This window comes from Anabrus simplex, chromosome 9 (assembly GCF_040414725.1).
Source record: "Anabrus simplex isolate iqAnaSimp1 chromosome 9, ASM4041472v1, whole genome shotgun sequence".
Classification (NCBI taxonomy): domain Eukaryota; kingdom Metazoa; phylum Arthropoda; class Insecta; order Orthoptera; family Tettigoniidae; genus Anabrus; species Anabrus simplex.
In genome coordinates, this window is record NC_090273.1 from 122,213,047 (window position 1) to 122,237,083 (window position 24,037).

Consider the following 24,037-nt stretch of genomic DNA (forward strand, 5'->3'; position numbering starts at 1 on the left):
ATTTAGACTCAGGGATTCCTAGGTAAGCAGAAAACAAGATGAATAATGGTGTTATTACTTAAGCTGTTCGAGGACGGTTATAACCTGCAGCGATAATCCGCCAATATCCCGCAGAATGGCCGATTGAAGTCTTTCTTGCTTTCTACCCAAGTAACAACCACGAATTTACAGGAATGATGACGAAGATGGCAATACGTTACTTCCCTGCTGGTGAGCAGTCAGAGACGTTGCCATGGTAACCAGTAGACTCGTTGTCGGTCTTTCAAAGATATGAGTTTCATTCTTGTTTTCGTATTGAACTGAGATCACAGAGATGAGTTATTTATAAGGTTGAACCTATTCAATACTAATTACGTGTTGTATAGATATTATTCACAACATTTATTCAATATGGGAGCGGTTTCGACATTTAAATGTCAGCATCAGCCAAACAACAAATCACAAATAAATGAGCAAGCATACATTAAATAAAACTGTGCAGTGACACATTGAAATATGTACATTAAAAGTCTTTACACGTCCATTCACACCATGTGTCAAACGGTCGAAACAAAAGAGCAACGACATAATTAGACTGGCGCAGTGTACATTGAAGTATGTACATAGCCTCTCACTATTCAAAGATTAAAAAAAAGGTTCCTTGATATGTTGTCAAAGCACAAAAGTCTTTCTACGCCCATTCACATCCCTCCTTCTCATAAGACCGAGCTCGATAGCTGCAGTCGCTTAAGTGCGGCCAGTATCCAGTAATCGGGAAATAGTGGGTTCGAGCCCCACTGTCGGCAGCCCTGAAGATGGTTTTCCGTGGTTTCCCATTTTCACACCAGGCAAATGCCGGGGATGTACCTTAATTAAGGCCACGGCCGCTTCCTTCCAATTCCTAGGCCTTCCATACCCCATCGTCGCCATAAGACATATCTGTGTCGGTGCGACGTAAAGCAGAAAAGAAAACCTTCTCATAAGGTTAACGTCTCAACATGCTGTTCCAAGGCTGATAAAATTCTTCCAGATTGAGAAATTTTTTTTTATCATCTGTACTGTAGAAAAAATGCTCAGGGACGGCCCATTGCCAGTGACTATATCTTGTCATTTCATATACATCGGTGTAAGTTTTGACAGGTAAAAATTGTATACCAAGTGATTCCAATGAGTTCTTGATGTTTTGTTTGACACATGGCGTGTGCGGCCGTTTTATTAACTTTGGAGGTGTGTCGGAGCCTTCTATTGACTTGAATTGATGAGAGGACCATGTAAATTTCTCAGTGTGTCGTTACGCCGGATCTCATTATTGTTGTTTATAATTAACACGGGATGTGAATGGGCGTACAAAGATTTTGTGCTTTGACAACATATCAAGGAACCTTCTTTTAATCTTTGAATAGTGAGAGGCTATGTAAATACTTCAATGTGTCACTGCGCCAGTCTTATTATGTCGTTGCTCTTTTGTTTCGACCGTTTGTTTTGATGTGAAGACTTTTAATGTACATATTTCAATGTGTCACTACACCAGTTTTATTTAATGAATCCTTGCTCATTTTTTTGTGAGTTGTTTTATGGTTGATGATGACATTTAAATGTAGAAACCGGTCCCATATTGAATAAATGTTTTGAATAACATCTATACAACACGTAATTAGTATTGAATAGTTTGAACCTTATAAATAACTCAACTCTGTGTCGTTGTCGGTCTGTCGGTCACTCAATGCAGAGCATGATACCCGCAGAATATAGTAATTTTCCCCGTCATTTCGAGAGTAAGCTAAATTACGAACATAACAAAAGTTGTTTATAATGAAGAGACTGTTCACATACAGTCCACGGAGTTTAAATTACAGAAAGTTAATAGTATAAGAGAAAATGGAGGAAAACCGTTCTGGTTTTCCGATAAACTCCCCGTCTATTCAAAGATTTTTAAATAATATGCATATTAAAACCTTTTCCGGGATGGGTATACTCTAAATATGACGTTTGGTCGAGATCTATGCAGCCGTATAGACGTGATGGTGGAAGAAACAAATAGACATGAAAAATAAAAATCACCGATTTGGTCCTGAGTTGACCCAAAACGGATAAATACCGGAAAGTTGGCAAAACAAATGAAATTGCAGACAGCGGAGTTTTTTCTTACAAGCTGCTTTACGTCGCAGCGACGCAGATAGGTCTTATGGCGACGGTAGGACAGGAAGAGGCTAGAAGTGGGAAGGAAGTAGGCAATGGTATGATGATAAACGGGGATAAAAGTCAGGTTGAGAGTTTCACAAATAGGAAAAGCCCTCTCAGTTTTAATTACTGCGTTGATGGGGTGAAGGTTCCCTTTGGGGATTGTACCGGGCGGTACACCTCTACTCTGTTTATTTAAAAGTTGCGCCAGTTGAAACTCCTCTTCTGGAGGAAGTCCGAACTTTATCTACACTATTAATCTACTAATTTCTCAGAAGATGTCACCACGTGGAAAATTTTGAGTTTTTGAACTATGTCACTTTTGATGTGTTTTTGTTTCGCTTGAAGTAAGAAGTGTGAACTTTCTCTTCTAGAGGACACTACTGAAGATCAACAATAGTGCGACCTAGTGCGGAGTCAAAGAACTATTTTGTTGGAGAAAATTTTATTTCAAAAGTTTGTTTCTTGTTAAATTTCTTTCTGTTATTGTTTAAGTTGGCTGTATACCCCTCTTTTTCCCCTTAGTTTGGATCTAGCCAACCCCGAATTTCCTTAATTAATTTTCCACCAATAATGTGTTTCTTCTTCATCTGGGTAGGGGTTTCTTTTCCCGAACCAATAAAGATTTTGTGGGAGGGTGTTTTCTTTCCCCTAACGCCTAGAAACTTCCGCGAGAGTATATAAACTGCTGATTTTGGGGTCTCCGGGCCACTTCTGTTCCATCTTTCAGTGTATTAAGTACATAGCAGGAGGCGGGAAGCGCCTCTTTCTTCTTCAGCCGTTCAACACCAGGTAATGGCCTATTAATAACTTCTTTTCTTGCTAGGTCGGCAGTTTAACACTCGCGGCGGGTTCGAAGCATTTCCATCATGTAACCTTTTCCTAAAATGTAATTACTCTTTTCATCTTTTTCTTGTAAAGCTACATATTGGGATAGAGAGTGCTAACCCTCTCGAGCTCCCACTCACATTTGTTTTGAGGTGAACTTATTTTCTCAAACTATTCTTCGTTTATGTAATGTAAAGTGTTCTTCTCTAAGTCACCTCTGTAGTATGGGATTAGCCCTTGCGTTAGTGGCCCAGAGCCAGATTAGGTTTTAAAAACAAAGTGTATTAGGAGTGCAAGTTCGCCTCCTCTCAAATTGTTATTTTAGAGGTCATGTAATCAACCTTCTTTTTATGTAATAGACCTCCGTAGTTTGGGTATTTTACCCCTGTAAATACGTCCTTAGAGGACAGCTTGAAGGTAGAGTTTGATGTGGCCTTGTGATAGGCTTACAATTTTGAGAGCGGATCGCTCTTTGAAATTTGTTTCTGTATGCCTCGTGCAGGCTTTATGTGTAATGTTTGGAGCCAGTGCTCCTGGGCATGAATGGGGTTTTCTGCCCCTTGGCTAAAATTTTCTTTGGGAGTAAGGCGGGGCTGATTGCCCAAGAGTTATGAAGTAAGGGCACTGAGCCCGAACCCAGTAATCTTGTACCTACATTTTTGCTACTCTGTACCTGTTATGATTGTTATCTCTTGTTTTTGAAAAGAAAATATAACCTAGTTAAATTTTAAATTAATTGTACATTGCACGTTAATTTCGTAGCTTGAAACCCATTCACACCCGCACCTTCTTTCACCTCTACCTACCACGGATATATCCGTAACAAGTGGTAGCAGAGCGTGGTTGAATGGGTCTCAATTTAGCCCCTTTTGACGGCTAAACATTGCTTTGATTCGAACTCTAACAATTTTCTCAGTTGCTGGAATTTTTTGAGTTTTTCAAAATTGTTCTGTCATCATGCCCGGCCCTCGCGATGTTCTCCTCCTTAACTACTTGCGCAAAGAGGAGTTGATATATGAGTTAACTATCAGAAACGTTCAATCTGGAGGCACGGTTGCAATAGACACTAACAAGCTTAGAGAGTCCCTTGATTTGCCCATTTCCATCCCCAATTTGGGAGAGAAAGAAATTGATGACTCTCTTTCCACGATTGTCGAGAATATTACTGGGCTAGCATCGGTAGTCAGCTTTTTTGATGAAAACGATCCATCTCCTAATCAAATTAAGCGTGTGCAAGGCAGGCTGTATCACTTTGCAAATAGAGTTAATGATCTGTTGTCTCTAAAGGTGAATGACGTTCAGAGGAAGGACGCTAATACGCTCCTTGAAACTATTTCTGAATTGTCTAATAAGGTCACTCAATTGCTAACCGGCGAAGCTCCTCCCAAAACTGATCAACCCGCCACGGTGAATGTAGGTAACGAGGAAGAGCCTCCTCAGGGAGAAGTCAATAGGATAACCGTTGCTGCTCAAACTATCTCTGCCCCATCGAACAACGAATCTGAACGTCGTGCGTCATTGAGTAACATCCGCTCTGAATTAACTTCTTTGCCATTGAAACCTTTAACGACTATGTCACCTGGGTTCAGCAGCTTGCCTCATCCATTGGCAATGTTGCTTAGAGGTATCTCTAAGTTTTCCGTCAACACCACCAGTGACGTAATTTCATTTTTAAGATTTCTAGTGGAATTTCAGGATCATGCCCTTGTGTTTTCTCTTTCCCCATGTCAAATTTTGCAAATTATCTATCCTTATGCTATTGGTGTTCTATCTGACAAAATAGTTAGAGCCATCGCTGAGCAATCTTCTATTGAGGATTTCCATGCCCATTTGCTAGCTAACTTCATCCCGGCTAGGGCCAGGTCCTCCCTTATTCAGAAATACTATTATCGGGTACAGCGCTTGGATGAAAACCTGGCAGACTTCATCCAAGATATTAAGTTTTATACTAGGGTGTTTGCTCTCCACTTCCCTGAGGATCAGATCGTGCAAGCTATTGTCGAAGGGATTTCACCACCCTACAGGTCATATTTGTGTTTCGCGGCGTGCCCGCAAACCTTCTCTGAACTGGAAGCATTAGCCGTCTCTGCGGAAGGAGTTAGGTATGCCGATTCCTTGCGGGTGGCGAAAGAACCCCCGCCTTCCTTTAGTAACACTCGGCCTCCACCTCGCCGACCAGTCAATCCCCGTAAATGTTATGCTTGTGGGTCGCCTGACCATCTGCGGAATAAGTGTCCTCTGATCAAGTCAAGTGGGACAAGGAATGGAGCAGGGTCATCACAAGGCTGTTTTAAGTGTGGGGCCTTCTCACATATCGCCAAGAATTGCCCAAACTCAAATAGCACCCCCTCCTGCTCAACTTCTGGTGCAAATTCCAGCTATGCCAATAATAAAAAGTGACTAGTGGCGTCGGCTGAGCCGACTAATCCATATTCCCGAGACTCAGCCCCTAGTAAACAGGTTGTAAATGCAGAGAACGACCAGCCTTCAAATTCATCTTTTGAATGCCCTAAAGAGTGTCTTAGGATTGCGGCGGATACCCCCGCACCTGTTCCTTTTCTTAAGATTGAGTTAAATAACGAGCCTATAACAGCTCTCTTAGATTCAGGCAGTGTTTGTTCCATTATTTCGGCTGATTGGTATTCTAAATTGAAATCTGTTTGTAAACTCCCTGACTATGTCTCTTCTCCTGTTCCATACGTTTCGGCTAATTCATCTCCATTAGAAATTCTAGGTTCCTTACTGGTCAAAATTCGTGTTTTTAAGTTTACATGGAAAGTTAAATTGTTTGTGGCCAAGCAATTGTCTTGCCCCATTATATTGGGAGCTGACTTTATTTCTCACACTGGTCTTGGGCTCGATCTCCAGAGTAGGTCGTGCACATTCAAATTTGCGTCCAATTGTAGAATTCCCTTGTTAAAGTGTAATTCTGTATCATGTTCATCTATTTCGCCTACCCAGGATGAGATGTTGTTAGACCTTAGACATCTACCTGAGGAGCAGGCTGATAGTATTCGCAAACTGTGTCAGTCGTTTCCCGAGGTGTTCTCTGATACTCTTGGTGTTACTGACCTTATTGAATACAAAATTGAGGTCACGGACTCGATTCCTGTCCGTTTTCCACCGTATAGGCTATCTCCACCTAAAATGAAGGCTCTGAAAGAAATCATCGATCAGATGTTGAAGGATGGTATTATTAGGCCCTCTAAGTCAGCGTATTCTTCGCCTATTTTTCTAGTCCCGAAACCCCAAGGAGGCTTCAGGCCTGTCATTGATTACAGGGCTCTCAATCGGAAGGTGGTGTTGCAATCTGTGCCCCTTCCCGACCTTCATTCTTGCTTTTCATGGTTTCGTAAGGCCAAGTTCTTCACCATCTTGGACTTGAATCAGGCCTATAATCAAATTCCCCTTGCCGAGGAGTCTAAACATCTTACAGCGTTTGCCACGGACTGGAATTTATACGAATACAACCGCGTGCCTTTCGGGCTCCCCACGGGGGCAGCTGTGCTCACTAGACTACTAGATAGGGTCTTTTCCGACATCAAATTTGAGTACTTATATCACTACTTGGATGATGTCGTCGTATTTTCCGAGACTTTTGAAGAACATCTAGATCATCTGCGAGAAGTTCTCGATCGCCTTCGTAAGGCTGGGTTAACTGTTAAGTTGTCCAAGGTTGCCTTTGCTAAGCCCTCAATGTCATTCCTGGGGCATATTGTGTCACCCGATGGGGTAGCTGTCGATCATTCTAGAACACAGGCCATCCGTGATTTTAAACCTCCTAAGGACATCAAAGGTATCGCTAGATTCATTGGTATGGTGAATTTCTTCAGGAAGTTTATTCCTAACTTCGCTAATAGAGCGGCGCCCTTAAACCTTCTTCGTAGGAAAGGCATCAAATTCGAGTGGGGACCTTCTCAACAAGCCGCTTTCGAAGATCTTAAATTAGCTCTCTGTAATGCCCCTGTACTTGCTATGCCTGATTTCTCGAAGAAATTCATCGTCCAAACGGACGCGTCGTCGTCAGCTGTAGCTGCAGTCCTTCTTCAAGAGACTGAACTAGGGAGGCGTCCCATCGCCTATGCATCTAGGACTCTATCGGTTCAAGAAGCCAAGTATTCCATCTATGAGCTCGAAGGGTTGGCAGTCTTATTCGCCTTAGAAAAGTTCCGTCTCTATCTGGAACATGTCAAATTCGACCTGGAGACAGATAATCAAGCCTTAAGCTGGGTCTTAGGTAGGCCGCGTCGTACTGGTCGTATAGCCCGTTGGGCCATCCGTATTTCTGCTTTCCAATTTGATGTACGACATATCAGAGGTACCGAAAATGTTGTGGCTGATGGACTCAGCCGTATGTTTTCAAACGAGGTCGAGACCCATGAACCGGTCGACAGTTCATCACCTTCCGAGTCCATACTATCCGAGGTTAATGCCATCCTAACTGATGCTCCCATGCTCTTTAGGGATATTGAGAAATACCAACGTGAAGATCCGACGCTGGCTCCTATAATGGAAACCCTTTCTTCTGGGGAACATGCTGTCCCTTATGTTCTGAGGAATGGTGTTCTATGTTGCCCTTCGAGGCATGATAAGTTGATGAAAGTTGTTGTTCCAGCGGTTCTTGTACCTATGATCTTCAAGTATTATCATGAGACCCCATTAGGAGGGCATCTGGGTATCTTTAAAACTCGTGAAAAGATTCGTGAAATGTTCATATGGAAAGGTATGGACGGTGAAATCCGTGAACTTGTAAAAGCTTGTAAATCTTGTTTGCTCAGTAAACCCACCATGTCCACTAAGGTAGGCCTCTTGTCTTCGCATCAAGCATCGCGCCCCATGGAACGCCTATATATTGATTATGTAGGACCCTTCCCCCAGTCAAAGGGAAATGCCAACAAATTCATCTTTGTGTGTGTAGATGGTTTTACAAGATTTTCGTGGTTATTCCCGACTAAGCTGGCTACCGCTCAGTCTACAATTACTTGCTTAAATTCTATTTTTGCTTCTTTTGGTCCGTGTCAATATATTGTATCTGATAATGCTAAGGCTTTTACATCTAATTTATTTCGTAAATTCTGTTTTGACTTGTCCATCTCTCATGTAACTACATCTGCTTATTATCCTCAACCATCTCTGGCTGAACGGGTTAACCGTAATCTCAGGTCCGCACTCATTGCCTATCATCATGAAGATCCTTCCAGGTGGGACACGTCCCTGCATTGGATAGCTTTTGCTTTGAATTCGGCGGTTCATGAATCTCACAAGTTTACTCCAGCTTCTTTGATGTTCAAGTTTGTTCCCAACTCGCCGCTCTCTAACCTCTGGTCTTTGAATGACATTCTACCCGAGACAATAGATCCGGATAACATTAAAGATCTTTGGAAGAAGGCTAAAGCCAATCTTAAAGTGTCTCATGAAAAGGTTAGGGAAAGGTATGATCGCGGACGGAGACCCACCACTTTGAAGGTAGGTGACCAGGTTATGGTCAAAAATTTTGTTCCCGCGGGCAAGCTTGCCCCCAGATTTCATGGGCCTTGTATCATTCTCGATTTTCTTACGCCGGTTACCTTATTGCTAAGTAATCCAGCCACCGAGAGGATATTTAGAGTTCACCTGTCCCAGGTGAAACCGGTGTAATTTCCGTGTTAACTTGCTCCATATTATTTTGAAAGGATATGAAGGTTATATTTTTTTTTTGAGTTTCACTTTTAAGGCTTTCTGCCCCTTCTGTAATATTTTGGTTTTAGATGTAAGCCTTGTGTAAAACCTGCCCCGACCCGTTAAACTGCCATCCTGTTCTTGCCACGGCCATTACCACGCTCCCGTCTCCTGCTCCACCTTACACTGTGGCTTCATAATAGTAAATGCCATGGATATCTACACGCCGCTGGCCCCTCAACCTCTCCACAAGCCTGTACCCTCAAAGAAGATGATAGTCCAACACAATTCTGCCGCCTAGCTTTAATGTTTCAGCGCCCCCGCAGCCGCGCAGCGCCGTGCAGATCTGGGGAGGGGGATGGGCCCCCTCCTCTCCAGCGAAGACGACATGTGCACGGCGAACCGGAGCTCTCCTCCCGGCCAAGGCTGATGTGCGGCGCACGACCTACTACATGCCCGCAGCCTGTATCTGTTCACCGCGGGCGCGGCGGACTTCAACACCTCTGCTCCCCTCATAGTGCGGGCGAGCGGTATCTCAGGGTACTTGAGGGGTCCGAGCGGCCTCCGTTGGACGCAAGCTGCAACGGCCGGTCTGGCCATCCGACTCAATCTACATCAACTACATGGACAGTCACCATAAGCAATAATTACACTTGGGAATTTAACAACAATATTTGGTGGACATTGCAAAATTTTTCTTCACTTTTAAGCATTAAAAGTTTATCTTCAGAAATACAAATTCTACAAACATAAAGACTTTCATTCACCTGCAACAACAACATTTTGAAACTGAATTAAGAAATCTTGTAAATGCTTCTGCTATCTATCTTCGTATCAACATCATTACTTGGACTTTGTTTCAAACTGATTTCATGTGTCACCCCTGGAGGAACTTTTGGGGGGGGAGGTCTGTACCGGGCGGTACACCTCTACTCTGTTTATTTAAAAGTTGCGCCAGTTGAAACTCCTCTTCTGGAGGAAGTCCGAACTTTATCTACACTATTAATCTACTAATTTCTCAGAAGATGTCACCACGTGGAAAATTTTGAGTTTTTGAACTATGTCACTTTTGATGTGTTTTTGTTTCGCTTGAAGTAAGAAGTGTGAACTTTCTCTTCTAGAGGACACTACTGAAGATCAACAATAGTGCGACCTAGTGCGGAGTCAAAGAACTATTTTGTTGGAGAAAATTTTATTTCAAAAGTTTGTTTCTTGTTAAATTTCTTTCTGTTATTGTTTAAGTTGGCTGTATACCCCTCTTTTTCCCCTTAGTTTGGATCTAGCCAACCCCGAATTTCCTTAATTAATTTTCCACCAATAATGTGTTTCTTCTTCATCTGGGTAGGGGTTTCTTTTCCCGAACCAATAAAGATTTTGTGGGAGGGTGTTTTCTTTCCCCTAACGCCTAGAAACTTCCGCGAGAGTATATAAACTGCTGATTTTGGGGTCTCCGGGCCACTTCTGTTCCATCTTTCAGTGTATTAAGTACATAGCAGGAGGTGGGAAGCGCCTCTTTCTTCTTCAGCCGTTCAACACCAGGTAATGGCCTATTAATAACTTCTTTTCTTGCTAGGTCGGCAGTTTAACACTCGCGGCGGGTTCGAAGCATTTCCATCATGTAACCTTTTCCTAAAATGTAATTACTCTTTTCATCTTTTTCTTGTAAAGCTACATATTGGGATAGAGAGTGCTAACCCTCTCGAGCTCCCACTCACATTTGTTTTGAGGTGAACTTATTTTCTCAAACTATTCTTCGTTTATGTAATGTAAAGTGTTCTTCTCTAAGTCACCTCTGTAGTATGGGATTAGCCCTTGCGTTAGTGGCCCAGAGCCAGATTAGGTTTTAAAAACAAAGTGTATTAGGAGTGCAAGTTCGCCTCCTCTCAAATTGTTATTTTAGAGGTCATGTAATCAACCTTCTTTTTATGTAATAGACCTCCGTAGTTTGGGTATTTTACCCCTGTAAATACGTCCTTAGAGGACAGCTTGAAGGTAGAGTTTGATGTGGCCTTGTGATAGGCTTACAATTTTGAGAGCGGATCGCTCTTTGAAATTTGTTTCTGTATGCCTCGTGCAGGCTTTATGTGTAATGTTTGGAGCCAGTGCTCCTGGGCATGAATGGGGTTTTCTGCCCCTTGGCTAAAATTTTCTTTGGGAGTAAGGCGGGGCTGATTGCCCAAGAGTTATGAAGTAAGGGCACTGAGCCCGAACCCAGTAATCTTGTACCTACATTTTTGCTACTCTGTACCTGTTATGATTGTTATCTCTTGTTTTTGAAAAGAAAATATAACCTAGTTAAATTTTAAATTAATTGTACATTGCACGTTAATTTCGTAGCTTGAAACCCATTCACACCCGCACCTTCTTTCACCTCTACCTACCACGGATATATCCGTAACAGGGATCATTGTAAATACATAGGTATTAAAATAAAGAAAGATCTTCATTGGGGTAATCACATAAATATGATTGTAAATAAAGGGTACAGATCTCTGCACATGGTTATGAGGGTATTTAGGGGTTGTAGTAAGGATGTAAAGGAGAGAGCATATTTGTCTCTGGTGAGACCCCAACTAGAGAATGGTTCCAGTGTATGGGACCCTCACCAGGATTACTTGATTCAGGAACTAGAAAAGATCCAAAGAAAAGCAGGTCGATTTGTTCTGGACAATTTCCGACAAGAGAGTAGCGTTAAAAAATGTTGCAGAGTTTGGGCTGGGAAGACTTGGGAGAAAGGCGACGAGCTGCTCGACTGAGTGGTATGTTCCGAGCTGTCAGTGGAGAGATTAGTAGACAATAACTTTGGGTGGTGTCTTTAAAAGTATGATAATAATAATAATAATAATAATAATATAATAACAATAATAATAATAATGCTATTTGCTTTACGTCCCACTAACTACTTTTTCGGTCTTCGGAGACGCCGAAGTGCCGGAATTTAGTCCCGCAGGAGTTCTTTTACGTGCCAGTAAAGCTACCGACACGAGGCTGTCATATTTGAGCACCTTCAAATACCACCGGACTGAGCCAGGATCGAACCTGCCACGTTGGGGTAAGAAGGCCAGCGCCCCAACCGTCTGAGCCACTCAGCCCGGCTTTAAAAGTATGAAAGATCACAATATGAAGATTAAGTTGGAATTCAAGAGGAGAAATTGTGGAAAATATTCGTTCATAGGAAGAGGGGTTAGGGATTGGAATAACTTACCAAGGGAGATGTTCAATAAATTTCCAATTTCTTTGCAATCATTTAGGAAAGGCTAGGAAAACACCGGATAGGGAATATGCCACCTGGGCGACTGCCCTAAATGCAGATCAGTATTTATTGATTGATTGATTGAAGTGGCCGTGGTCTTAATTAAGGTACAGACCCAACATTTGCCTGGTGTGAAAATGGGAAACCACGGAAAACCATCTTCAGGGCTGCCGACAGTGGGGTTCGAACCCACTATCTCCCGATTACTGGATACTGGCCGCACTTAAGCGACTGCAGCTATTGAACTCGGTAAAATAAAAGCTTGTTCGACCCAAACTATATACAAGGTGGTCGGAAACAACGTAAACCTGCTATATCAGCGTTAGTAGGTTGGTCATACTGATAAATAACTTGAAAACAATAATTAGATATCTCGCGGAGTTGTCATTTTATCATCTGCTGAAATGAGCCAATCAGATCTCCTCGCAGACGTATTCAAATGGGCTGTGTGAGGCGGTGTTGTTAAATCTTCACGTTGATTAAGACCGGGTTCAGAGATACCGGAAAAAAACTACTTTGCCAGTGTAGGGATGTGTACACGGACCTCCAGACTGATAGGATCGTGCTACAGCAAGTGCGCTACGGTAACACGATGTGTTTGTGTTTGATGCTGATTTCTCGATTTCTTCATTATAAGAAACATGGATATTATCCATTTATGATAACTTATAATACGTAATTACATAACTTCGTCATAACTAGTTCAGAACAACGGAGAAAAAATGTATTCTATGAAAGTTTTGTATAAGATTCTTAATAGTGATTTTGAAAATACAGTGCATAATTCTATTGCAGATTAACTTCAGATTACTCGCGTAAACTCTCTACATTCTATTATGTTTGAAAACACAGCATCAAGGAGAACTTCTCACATCATCTTACCACTCTACAGAATTTATAATTTGTTTAACTCTACTCTGAGAAGAAATGTCGTTCTGGATCTCAGTGACCCGTTCAGAAATGTGTATGTTCTTACTTAATGGTATGAAGTGAACAATAAGAACTCGAATAACAGTATATTAATAATTTCTTTATTTCGACTTAACCGAACTGGAGAGTGCACCTGAGGACAAAATATACAGTTAAACAAGAGAAATGGTAAAAATAATTCTGACGAGTTGATTACAAAATGATTGGTTAGTATATCTGACATATGTGGTTTCATTAAAAGGTTTGATATATATGGTTCTTCAGGATTTGTATGCTTCCGCTTAAGTGTAATTATTTAGTTAGGATTAAATTGTATTAATGTAATCTAAATATTTCATAGCACGTAGTTCATTAACTAATGTCCTGATACAGTTATCATAGTTTGTAGTCCATGCACACGACTTAGGGCTGTTTATTATTATTATTATTATTATTATTATTATTATTATTATTATTATTATTATTATTATTATTTACGATATCACTCTCATTAATGTTAATATCACTCAATGAACAGGGCTCATATACCGTTTTTTTTTCAATTTGCTTTACGTCGCACTGACACAGGTCTTTTGGCGACGATGGGATAGGAGAGGGCTAGGAGTAGGAAGGAAGCAGCCGTGGCCTTAATTAAGGTACAGACCTAGCATTTGCCGGGAATGAAAATGGGAAACCACGGAAAACGCACTATCTCCCGAATACTGGATACTGGCCGCACTTAAGCTCGGTCATATTCATTTTTAGAATATGTCATGTGTGTATGTAGGCGTACTATAATTGGGGACGTTTTTGCCCTGTTGTATGCCTTCATAAACCTTCCATTTCCTTCAATTTAGATGAAGGTATAATTGAGTAAGCACTTTCAGCTAGAGTTTACGTCCAGTTGGGCGATCACCTCTTTCCCCACACTTCCACCTGCAATTATAATGAATCGATATCCAATTGGCCTATCAAGGCCTGACTATTCATTACCAGATCATCCATAAATGGAACAAACAAAGAGGTCGCAGTAATGATCCTCGTGGAACTTCATACATAGGTTGGTAAGACTAAAAAAACGACATAATCCAATCTATTTCAAAGAAAGTACTTTACTTCGAGGAATTTTCCGCGTAAACCGTACACTGAAAAGACAGTCACTACTGTACTGTAGAGAGTCAAAATATTTGGAAAATTCAATGTATAAAGTTTCAACATTCTTGCAATTGTCTAATTCGCTAGATTTGTTAAGCGAGATAGACCTATTAAGTAAAGTCAAACTCATGTCCTCGTCCCGAGGTGGTGCAGTGCTTTTTGGGCACATCCCCAATGGAGGTGAGCTGCATGAACCATTTTAACACATACCAGCCTTCCTGTCATTCTTAAATCTCTGGCAGTATCGGGAATCGAACCCGGGCCCCCAAGGACGGCATCTAATAGCACTAACCGTTATGATACGGAGGCGGACAGTGAGGTATTAAGTGAATGACATTAGGAAACGAACAAGCTTGTGTGGAGATTTAAAAATAAGAATGATTATAAAATGAAGATAAAGTTGGAATTCAAGATGACAAATTGGGCCGGATATCCGTGTGTAAGAAAAGAAATTAGGGATGGGAATAATTTATCAAGGAAAAATGTTTGATAAACAACGAACTTCTTTTAAATTATTTAGAAATAGAGTAGGTAAGGAAATGATAGGGAAACTGCCACCTAAATGCAGATCAAGCAAATTTTGTAGTTTGACGTCACTCTTGATGTCTGATCTTAGCCATGGAATCTGCAGTTTGGTAAGACAAAAAAACGACATATTCCAATCTATTTCAAAGAAAGTCCGGACCTCTTAGCCACAGAAGATAATACTGTGTGCAGTAAGCAAACATAATTTTGTAATGGTAGCATATTTAATTTTATTCCTATAATTTGGGACTATTATTAACTTTGTTTGAAAGTTTAATTTAACTTCATCGGGCGAATTGGCCGTGCGCTCAAGGGCACGCGGCTGTAAGCTTGCACCCGAGAGATGGTGGGTTCGAATCCCAGTGTCGGCAGCCCTGAAGATGGTTTTCCGTGGTTTCCCATGCTGGGACTGTACCTTAATCAAGGCCACGGCCGCTTCCTTCCTACTCCTAGGCCTCTCCTATCCCATCGTCGCCATAAAACCTATATGTGTCGGTGCGACGTAAAGCAAACAGCAAAAAAAAAAAATTAACTTAATTTACATAAAGATACTTTATACATGCAAATATTTTTTAAAACAGTGTGACACTTGGATAATAATTACAACAGTCTTGAAATGGAAATTTACTTGAAAACATTCACTAGTTGCGGTTGTTGGATCAATGGGACGGGTAGTGCTGTGCTGTTTTCCATAGACGAAGCGTTTTACAAGCGTAGTCATTCGAACCGATGATCGGCCTCTACATTAGCTCTGCTTCTGTACTTCGTTTACATTTTTGTGAGAGCGGAAAAGGTACACTCACACGGGTATATTGTCATGGAAGGCATTAAATGCAGTATTTCCTTTCTAAAAATTGTCGGGTGTCACGGACACAAAATTGATCAGAGACGTGAAGTTGTGATATGGAACTTCCTGAAGCTCCACTCCATCTGATTCTGAATTTATTTTTCACTTTCTCTCTACCAAGATACTTCGGCTAGTTGATCTTCCTCAAGCGAGGGCACTTCCTGTCCAGTTTCAAAGAAGGGATTTCTGATCCACGAGGTTTTCTCAACCAGAGGTGGAGAATGTGCTCTAGAGTGTGGCTATTAGCAATTCCAAGTGTCTCACAATTATATCACTTACACTACCTTGTAGTATTTCTTCTTTTTTCCGCTGCTAACTTAAATTATCTATGGGCCAAGTTAAGAGTTACATCTACTGTTAAATTGTACAACAGTGAAAAGTAGCCACCGTGGCTCGGGCGGCAGCGCGCCGGCCTCTCACCGCTGGGTTCCGTGGTTCAAATCCCGGTCACTCCGTGTGGGATTTGTGCTGGACAAAGCGGAGGCGGGACAGGTTTTTCTCCAGGTACTCCGGTTTTCCCTGTCATCTTTCATTCCAGCAACACTCTCCAATATCACTTTATTTCATTTGTCATTCATTAATCATTGCCCCAGAGGAGCGCGACATGCTTCGGGAGCCGGCACAATTCATATCCTCGCCGCTAGAGGGGGGCTTCATTCATTCCATTCTTGACCCGGTCGAATGACTGGAAACTGGCTGTGGATTTTCATTTTCAGTTTCACAACAGTGAAGACATAGTTCGTTAATCTAGTATAATGGTCTATGAATTGTTTGAGTACAATACAATTTCGCTCTTGAAGTACTTACAACTTACATTATTATTGCGCATCCGTTGGATTGTAGTCGCGGCACCCCAGGGGTACGCGGACCGCAGTTTGGGAATGAAGACTTTACATAACACTAATAAGAGTGAGAAATATAAAGGGCCCATCACTTCGATAAATGAAGGTATCGGCCAAAGAAGGAAAAAGGCCTCGAACGACGTGAAAATGAAAGACTCCCTAGGCCTCCATACGTAATACATCGGGGTCGGACAAGAACAAGAGTTGACCCAACGTACTGTAGTTCGGATGGGATAGACGAAATTGAGCTTGTGGACGAGCGACTCTTCATCACTGCGCTGCTTACCATACAATAATTAGCTTTTATTGCGGGTAGGACGTTTCCGTTGTAAAGTTTAGTCCCCGCACGAACCTTTTCCAATTTCATTCAAAAGAGAAAACTCAATTCTGTATATACAAGTGGTCTACAGACGGAATGTAACAAATGTAACTTAACACAAATTGAGTTAAAAGCCGCTCCGTAAACATGAAAATAAACACTACTAAATAGCACAGCTGCGATTTTCTTTCCAAGTTATTTACATGGAATGTACTTGCTATGTGTGTCATCTGAATTAGTAAGTCTTTCTTCATGGTAAAAAATAAACGACCTTCACCATTGTTGATTAATGTGGGAGATGATGTGTCCAAGTTATTACAAAGAAGTTTATAAAAGTAAAAAAAAAAAAAAAAACCGAAAGAAAAACTGTCATTATGCGAAATGTATATAAAAATAATCAAAGTCACCTCCGTACCGGCCATGAAGGCCCTGGGAGGAATGGACGGTAAAGCTCTACGCCCCACCACCTTTTCTCGCAGAAATTAACCTCGTAGACTACTCATTTTTGGTGCAGAATGAGTGAACCTCAGAGCCATATGCACCTCTAGATGTGGAAATCTGTTTTCTTAATTTTTAAGACTTTCTGAGGGGAATCGAACCCATGTCCTTAAGGGCGAACCGAGCCTTTATCGCCTAGGCCAGGCAGCCCCTTTAATTTATATAAAGCAAATTATAAGTTTGTTTACACATTTAAAATTTTCCCTCATTCTTTCATTTTTATTTCGGTTTAGATAATTCGAAGCTCAAATGCCACCAGAACACGTTCAGTCCAAGCGTGAAAGTTCATTCCAGATAATGTAACAACAACAGGTTTGGGGAGTAGAACCAAAACCTGGCAGTGTAGCAGGAACAGATTATTTTGACGACTACATGGCTATGTCCGAAGGTAAATTTTTACTCTCATCTGCATATGTCTTTATTCAATAAATGGAATCATAGGATAATGAGACATACAACAAAAGCTAGTATTTTATATATTTTAGCTTATGATCTACTGTGTGTCTATTCCCAACCAGAAAGTCGATAATCATGAGTGTCAGAACTAGCAAAAAATAATAGTTTAGATACGAAATTACGTTTTCTTTATTTTTATTTCACTGTTCCTTGTAAAGATTGAATTCGATTAAATAAGAAATATTGTTTCTCTATCATAGTAAAAATAATATTAGAATAGTTCAGATATTAGACTAGTTTATATACGAAATTGTTCGCATCTGTGCTGTAATCGTTAGTTTCATTCGCTGCCACCCCCGGAGGCTCGGGTTTGATTCCTGTCTCTGCCACGACATTTGAAAAGTGGTAAGAGGACTGGAACGGGGTTCATTCAGCCGCAGGAGTTCAACAGAGTAGAGGTTCAATTCCCACCTCAACCACCCTCGAAGTGGTTTTCCATGGTTTCCCACTTCTTCTCCATGGAAATATCGGGACGGTAACTAAATTAAGGCCACGACCGCTTCCTTCCCTCTTCTTTCCAATCCTATCCATCTTTCCATCCCTCACAAGGCCCCTGTTCAGCATAGCAGGTGAGGCTGCCTGGGCGAGGAACTGGTCCACCTCCCCAGCTGTTTCCTCAACCAAATGTCCCACGCTGTAGGACACTGCCCTTCGGGCGGTGATGTGGGATCCCTCGCTGATTCCGTGGGAAAAACCAACCCTGGAGGGTAAACGTAAATAAATAAATAAATAAATAAATAAATAAATAAATAAATAAATACATAATATTTTTGTCTACTACATATAAAGTAATATACTTTTTTGTACATACAGTATTTTCTGGAGGTTCGGATATTGGTGAGGACGGTTATCCAGTTGCACTTCTTCTCGAAACAGCATTCAGAACTGTTTTAAACACATACCGGGAAGGTACTTCTGCGTTTTTCCAGTAAGCATGTTTTTTAACGCGGTACATGTTGTTTCTTGGCCATCATTAAATCTCGATCGCCTATCGTCCTTAGTTACATAATACTTAGGTACATAGGTCGCATGACCATATTTTCCAAAACCTCTAACGTATGTTAATATCCTTATAACAAACGGACGTACTATCACCGTTCGTAAGAGGATTCACAAGTTGTTGTCCATCCATTTCACAGATATCTGATTTGCAAGGGAGATTCCCAATTTCCATAATTAACTTCCATCTGACGAGTCAACAACTCAAGCCATTTAACGTCATCCAGATTTCCTCATGACCTGTTCAGAGATTTAATTGTTTCCCACTGCTGGAAGAAAAGTCGGAAATGACGTGTTCTATCGGGGAAAGGTGAGGTCCGTATATACAAAATCTGGAATTCTGAAAGGGTAGATTGCTGAACATTTCTTGTTGTATTGAGTATCCATGGCTCAGGGGGCAGTGTACCGGCCTCTCACCGCTGGGTTCCGCGGTTCAAATCCCAGTCACTCCATGTGAGATTTGTGCTGGACAAAGACGAGATTACTCCGGTTTTCCCTATTCCAGCAAAAACCCTCTATTATCATTTCATGCCACCTGCCATTCATTAATCATTACACCAGAGGAGTGTAGTAGGTTTCGGCAACCGGCACAATTCCTATCCTCGCCTCTAGATTGGGGCTTAATTCATTCCATTTCTGACCCTATCGAATGACTGGAAAAAGGCTGTGGATTCTCATTCATTCATTCTTGCTATGTTTACCAGGTACTTAGTACGATCAGCCTCAGACATCTAAGGTGCAAGCCTTTTTTGTGGAAAGTGAAAGGACACTTGAGTTGATTCAAAACATGAGGCAAATAGTTGAAAAGATCGTGAGTTTTGTGTCATTATATTTGTCTGCTTCCTCGGCTATACAAAGGCTTGAGTAATTTTTTCCTAATTTATACTACATTTTTACAGTTAGTTTAAGCGCAATTTTCCCCAGGCATTTTTTGTATCCACTCCAGGAAAGTACTGAAATAAGTAGATTAGTGAAATCCCGTGAATCCTGCCCTAAGCCTGGAACCAAGCAGCTACACGGTCACCTACGAAAACAATGTCTTTAAATGTCTTTAGTCAATGTCTATAAACTCACAAATTAATATAATCATTTCATTTATCAGATATCAAAAACAACAAATTACAATAATACAAATTGAGAAGAACTTCTCAGACAGTGTTTTAACAAATAAAGCACTACTTGGGAGAAGTTATGACAGGTGCTCTATGAATTTGGCGTTCAACCTCATCTGTTATCATTGGCGAAAGGTCTATGACTGCAACACTGCTGCTATAAAGACAAATTGTGAGATCTCAGAACATTTTAGTGTGCCTTGTGGCGTCAGACAAGGCTGCGTCTTGTCCCATCAACTTAACAAAGTCTGCGGTGAGTATATCGCAAGGAAAAATTTTATGACTGGGTTGGAGGCATCTCATTCGGTGAGAGAATAATTAACAACTTCTTACGCTTTGCTAATGACACTACCTCGCTCACCAGCGATGAGGAGGAGCTTTCAGAAATGCTAGTAAGAGTGAAGAATGTGAGTTTTGAGAAGAAGCTGGAGGTAAACTTCAATAAGTCCAAACTCATGGTGATTGATTGAGCAGCAAAGATCGAACTCACAAACCGTTTGAAAGAGCTGGAGGTAGTGCACGACTTTGTATGTCTTTCTTCAACAATGAGTAATATGGGAAGTTTACAGAAAGAGAGAGTTTGCTGCTGCGAAGATAATTTGAATCTGATTGAGCAGATGCCCGACGCATTGAAACACGCGTATTTCTTGTTTTATCATACGGCTGTGAGACATGGACTGTAAAGGTTTTGGACAGGTAATGTATCGATGCCTGTGATACTGACCCCAGATTTTTATATTTCTGAACAATCCCAGAGTTTTAATGTTTGATAATGATGCATGTGCCTTGGAACGCAAGAAGATCCAATGTTTCCATACTTCAGGTGTTGAATATTTTAAAACCCCTGAATCCTCGCATCGGTGAGAGCATACTTCAGATTTTTGGGCATGTTGCAAGACGACCCGGAGAACATTTAAAGAACCTCATCTTGAAAGGGAAGGTTTAGGGCGGTAGGCCACGGGGATCAAGGGGGATGGGACAGATAAAAACTATCATCGGCTTGTCTTTCTAATGTACAGTGAGCAAAGGCGAGGAGCGTTAAGGATGGCGACGATAAAGCAAAGATGTGACAAGCAAATACAAACCCAGTGGGTTCACGATGCTGAAACATGAGTAAATTGATGAGCGATGATGACTTAGTACGGTATGAACAGTTTGCTATGAGTGATGATCTTGCGAATAACGACGGTAAATCTCCTGAAAAATATTGACTAAGATGTAAACAATGTTTATTGTTGCTCACATAGCGATTTTTATGCATGTTTATGGGTCTTGGTGAATAAATATCGTAATTATAAAACATTATTCACATCAATCGGAACGGCCCCATGAACATCAACCCTTTCTTTGATCTACCCATCTGCTGAACAATGCTGTCCTATATGGCTTAACAGCGCACACAGTTCAACAGATGATACCCAGTTGAATGATACAATGAGGTCAGTATCAGGCACTATCAAATCAAGTCCTTTAAAATAGTTAGTAGTGTCATACAACATCCATCTGCCTCATATAAGAGGAGAAATAGCTCTGCTAAAAGAATGAAAAGCATGTTTCAGGAATCCCCAACTGCCCATAACCAGGACTGCAATCCCCAGAAATCGGAGAAATGAAATCCAGGAATCCTCTAGCTAGGGGAGAAACTCACAAAATCACATTTCTATACCAATCATTCCTAGCGTGAAGAATGGGGCAGTTCATATCCTGACTCTCTGGGTTTAATCATCGATCCATGAAGAAAGGAATGGGCATCCTTGAATAGAATCCGAATAAATTATGTAAGATACAAATTCTGGGTGCTGAAATGGGTAAAAATGGAAAGTCCATTCTGTGACTGTGACAATGTGCCTCAAGCCATCTAGTATGTCGCCATAGAGTGCCCAAAGAGGGGATTTGTAAGGTCGATCCACTGCACTGCCACTGGCTGAATACACTGGACATTACATTTTAATGAAACAAAATGTCAGCTACAATTTAGTCTCTAAATGTTATATATAGCCTTACTGTAACACATTTATACAGGGCGTCTCAAACATTTTGGGTCAAACTGAAACAGGTGATATCGAGCTCGATAGCTGCAGTCGTTTAAGTGCAGCCAGTATCCAGTATTGGGGAGATAGTAGGTTCGAACCCCACTGTCGGCAGCCCTGAAAATGGTTTTCCGTGGTTTCCCATTTTCACATCACGCAAATGCTGGGGCTGAACCTTAATTAAGGCCACGGCCTCTTCCTTCCCACTCCTAGCCCTTTACTGTCCCGTCGTCGCCATAAGACCTATCTGTGTCTGTGCGACGTGAAGCAACTTGCAAAAAATAAAATAAAATGGAGAACCAATGGTCAGAAATGCTTATTTATTGTGTTATGGACCAGCAGAGCGTACACCACATAACAACAACGTAGCTCATAGTAATTGTTCAAAGTGACGACCGCTAGTCTCTATGCATGCATGGCAATGGCGCATGCAGTTCTGCTGTACTCTCTCGAAGATCCTCGTTTTCTTTTGTGCCAGGAGACAGGTAGTTTGGACCCTAGCAGGCAGGTTTTCCTACGTTTCGTACGGGGGTTTCATACACCAACGGCCTGACGTAACCCCAGAGAAAAAAGTCCAGAAGTTTGAGATCCGCTGATCGCGCTGGCCATAGCACAGAGCTTCCCCTTCCAATACAATGATGAGGTTACGTGTTATTCAGGAGCTTGCGGACATTAACATCGAAGTAGGCTGGTAGACCGTCGAGTTGAAACCGCATCCTTTCGCGGACAACAAGGGGTACAGTCTCCAGAAACTGTGGCAGCACATCTCGCAGAAACACCAGGTAACGTGGACCAGTCAAACGGAGAGGCAATAGGTAAGGTTCTATTAAGTGATACTGGACAATGCCCGCCCATACGTTGACAGAGAATCGTTGCTGGTGACCACCAATGTGGGTGGCGTGTGAATTATCCTCACTGCAGACATGGTTGCTGCAACTGTTGAAAACACCATGACGGGTGAATAAGGCCTCATCCGTGAACAATACAAACTGTACAAATTTCGGGACTACAGCACTGCGGTGGATAACCCATTGAAATAAGTGAACGCGGGGCTCAAACTCCGTTGGTCTCAGTGCTTGCACTCATTCTTTATGATAGGGGTGTAATACCTATTGCAAGACATGCATTGAGACTGGCGGTCGTCACTTTGAACAGTTACTATGAGCTACGTCATTGTTATGTAGTGTACCCTGTGTGTGTTCATAACACAGTAAATATGCATTTTCGACCATTGGTTCCGTATCTCAATATAATCGATTGTGGAACCACTATCACCTGTTTCAATTTGACACAAAATGTTTGAGTAACCCTGTATTTCTAGTACTGCTTGTTATAATGTATCCCCATTGTTTGCCATACGAAATAAATAAACTGGAAAACGCACGCTGTATGAATGATTAATTCATTTGTGCAGTTAGGAATGACGTATTTATTCCTTTGCGTATCAGAACCGGATCCGACCTCCAAAACGAATTACGATCTTTCATAATAAAGAACAATATTGGTCTTACTCTTCAATAGACATTTTTTTGTTTCTTATACACTTTTTCTGATCATAATCGCAGATATTCCCACTTTCAACTGCCTCCTCCGACAGGCCTGGGATACTGAGGATGTTTTCTACCGCTCCCATCGATAGCGGGTCGGTGAGAGCGTTCTCCACATACTACAAATATACAGGTAGGCTTACAGTAACAGATTACCAAACTCACAAATGTTGTAATTTCAACGCTCAAAATTTAAATCATTCAAATATTTTAGCTTCTATAAAATCTGTGAATAACCCCTGCGGGTGGGGGACGCATACGAAGAATAGACCCACGGTATCCCCTGCCTGTCGTAAGAGGCGACTAAACGGGGCGATCAAGGGATGATCAAATTAGAACCATGAGACTACTTGTGATTAGTACTACCACGCGGTGAACACCATGGGTCGCTTTTACTTGCGTGTAGTACCACTATGTTAGGTACCAAATAGGTTTGTGATTAGTAGCAATAGAGTACGTTGCCGGCTTCTACAGTACCTGTGATTCATAACCCTATATGAGCAACACCATGGGATTAGCGACACCATGGTTCTGCCTTGCCTATGCTTAGTACCCACTATGTGAGGAACACTACGGGATAGTGCGGGTCCCTGTGGTTAGTCCACTTATGTGAGGAACGCCATAGGTTTGCGTTGCCTGTAAATAGCGCTGCAGTGTGCGAAACACCATAGGTCTGTGTTACATGTGCGAATTTCATTACTTCTGATTAGTACAATAATGTGTGGAATACTGCGAGTCTACGCTACTTTTGATTAGTATCGCAACATGACAAATAGCATGGTTCTATTTTCCTAGCGATAAGTACCATTTGAGGGGCCGATGACCTGGATTTTGGACCCGTTTCGACTACGAGCATAATCGATTCGGTATTGTGCTTTAGACGCAGTCCCTTGGTCAGT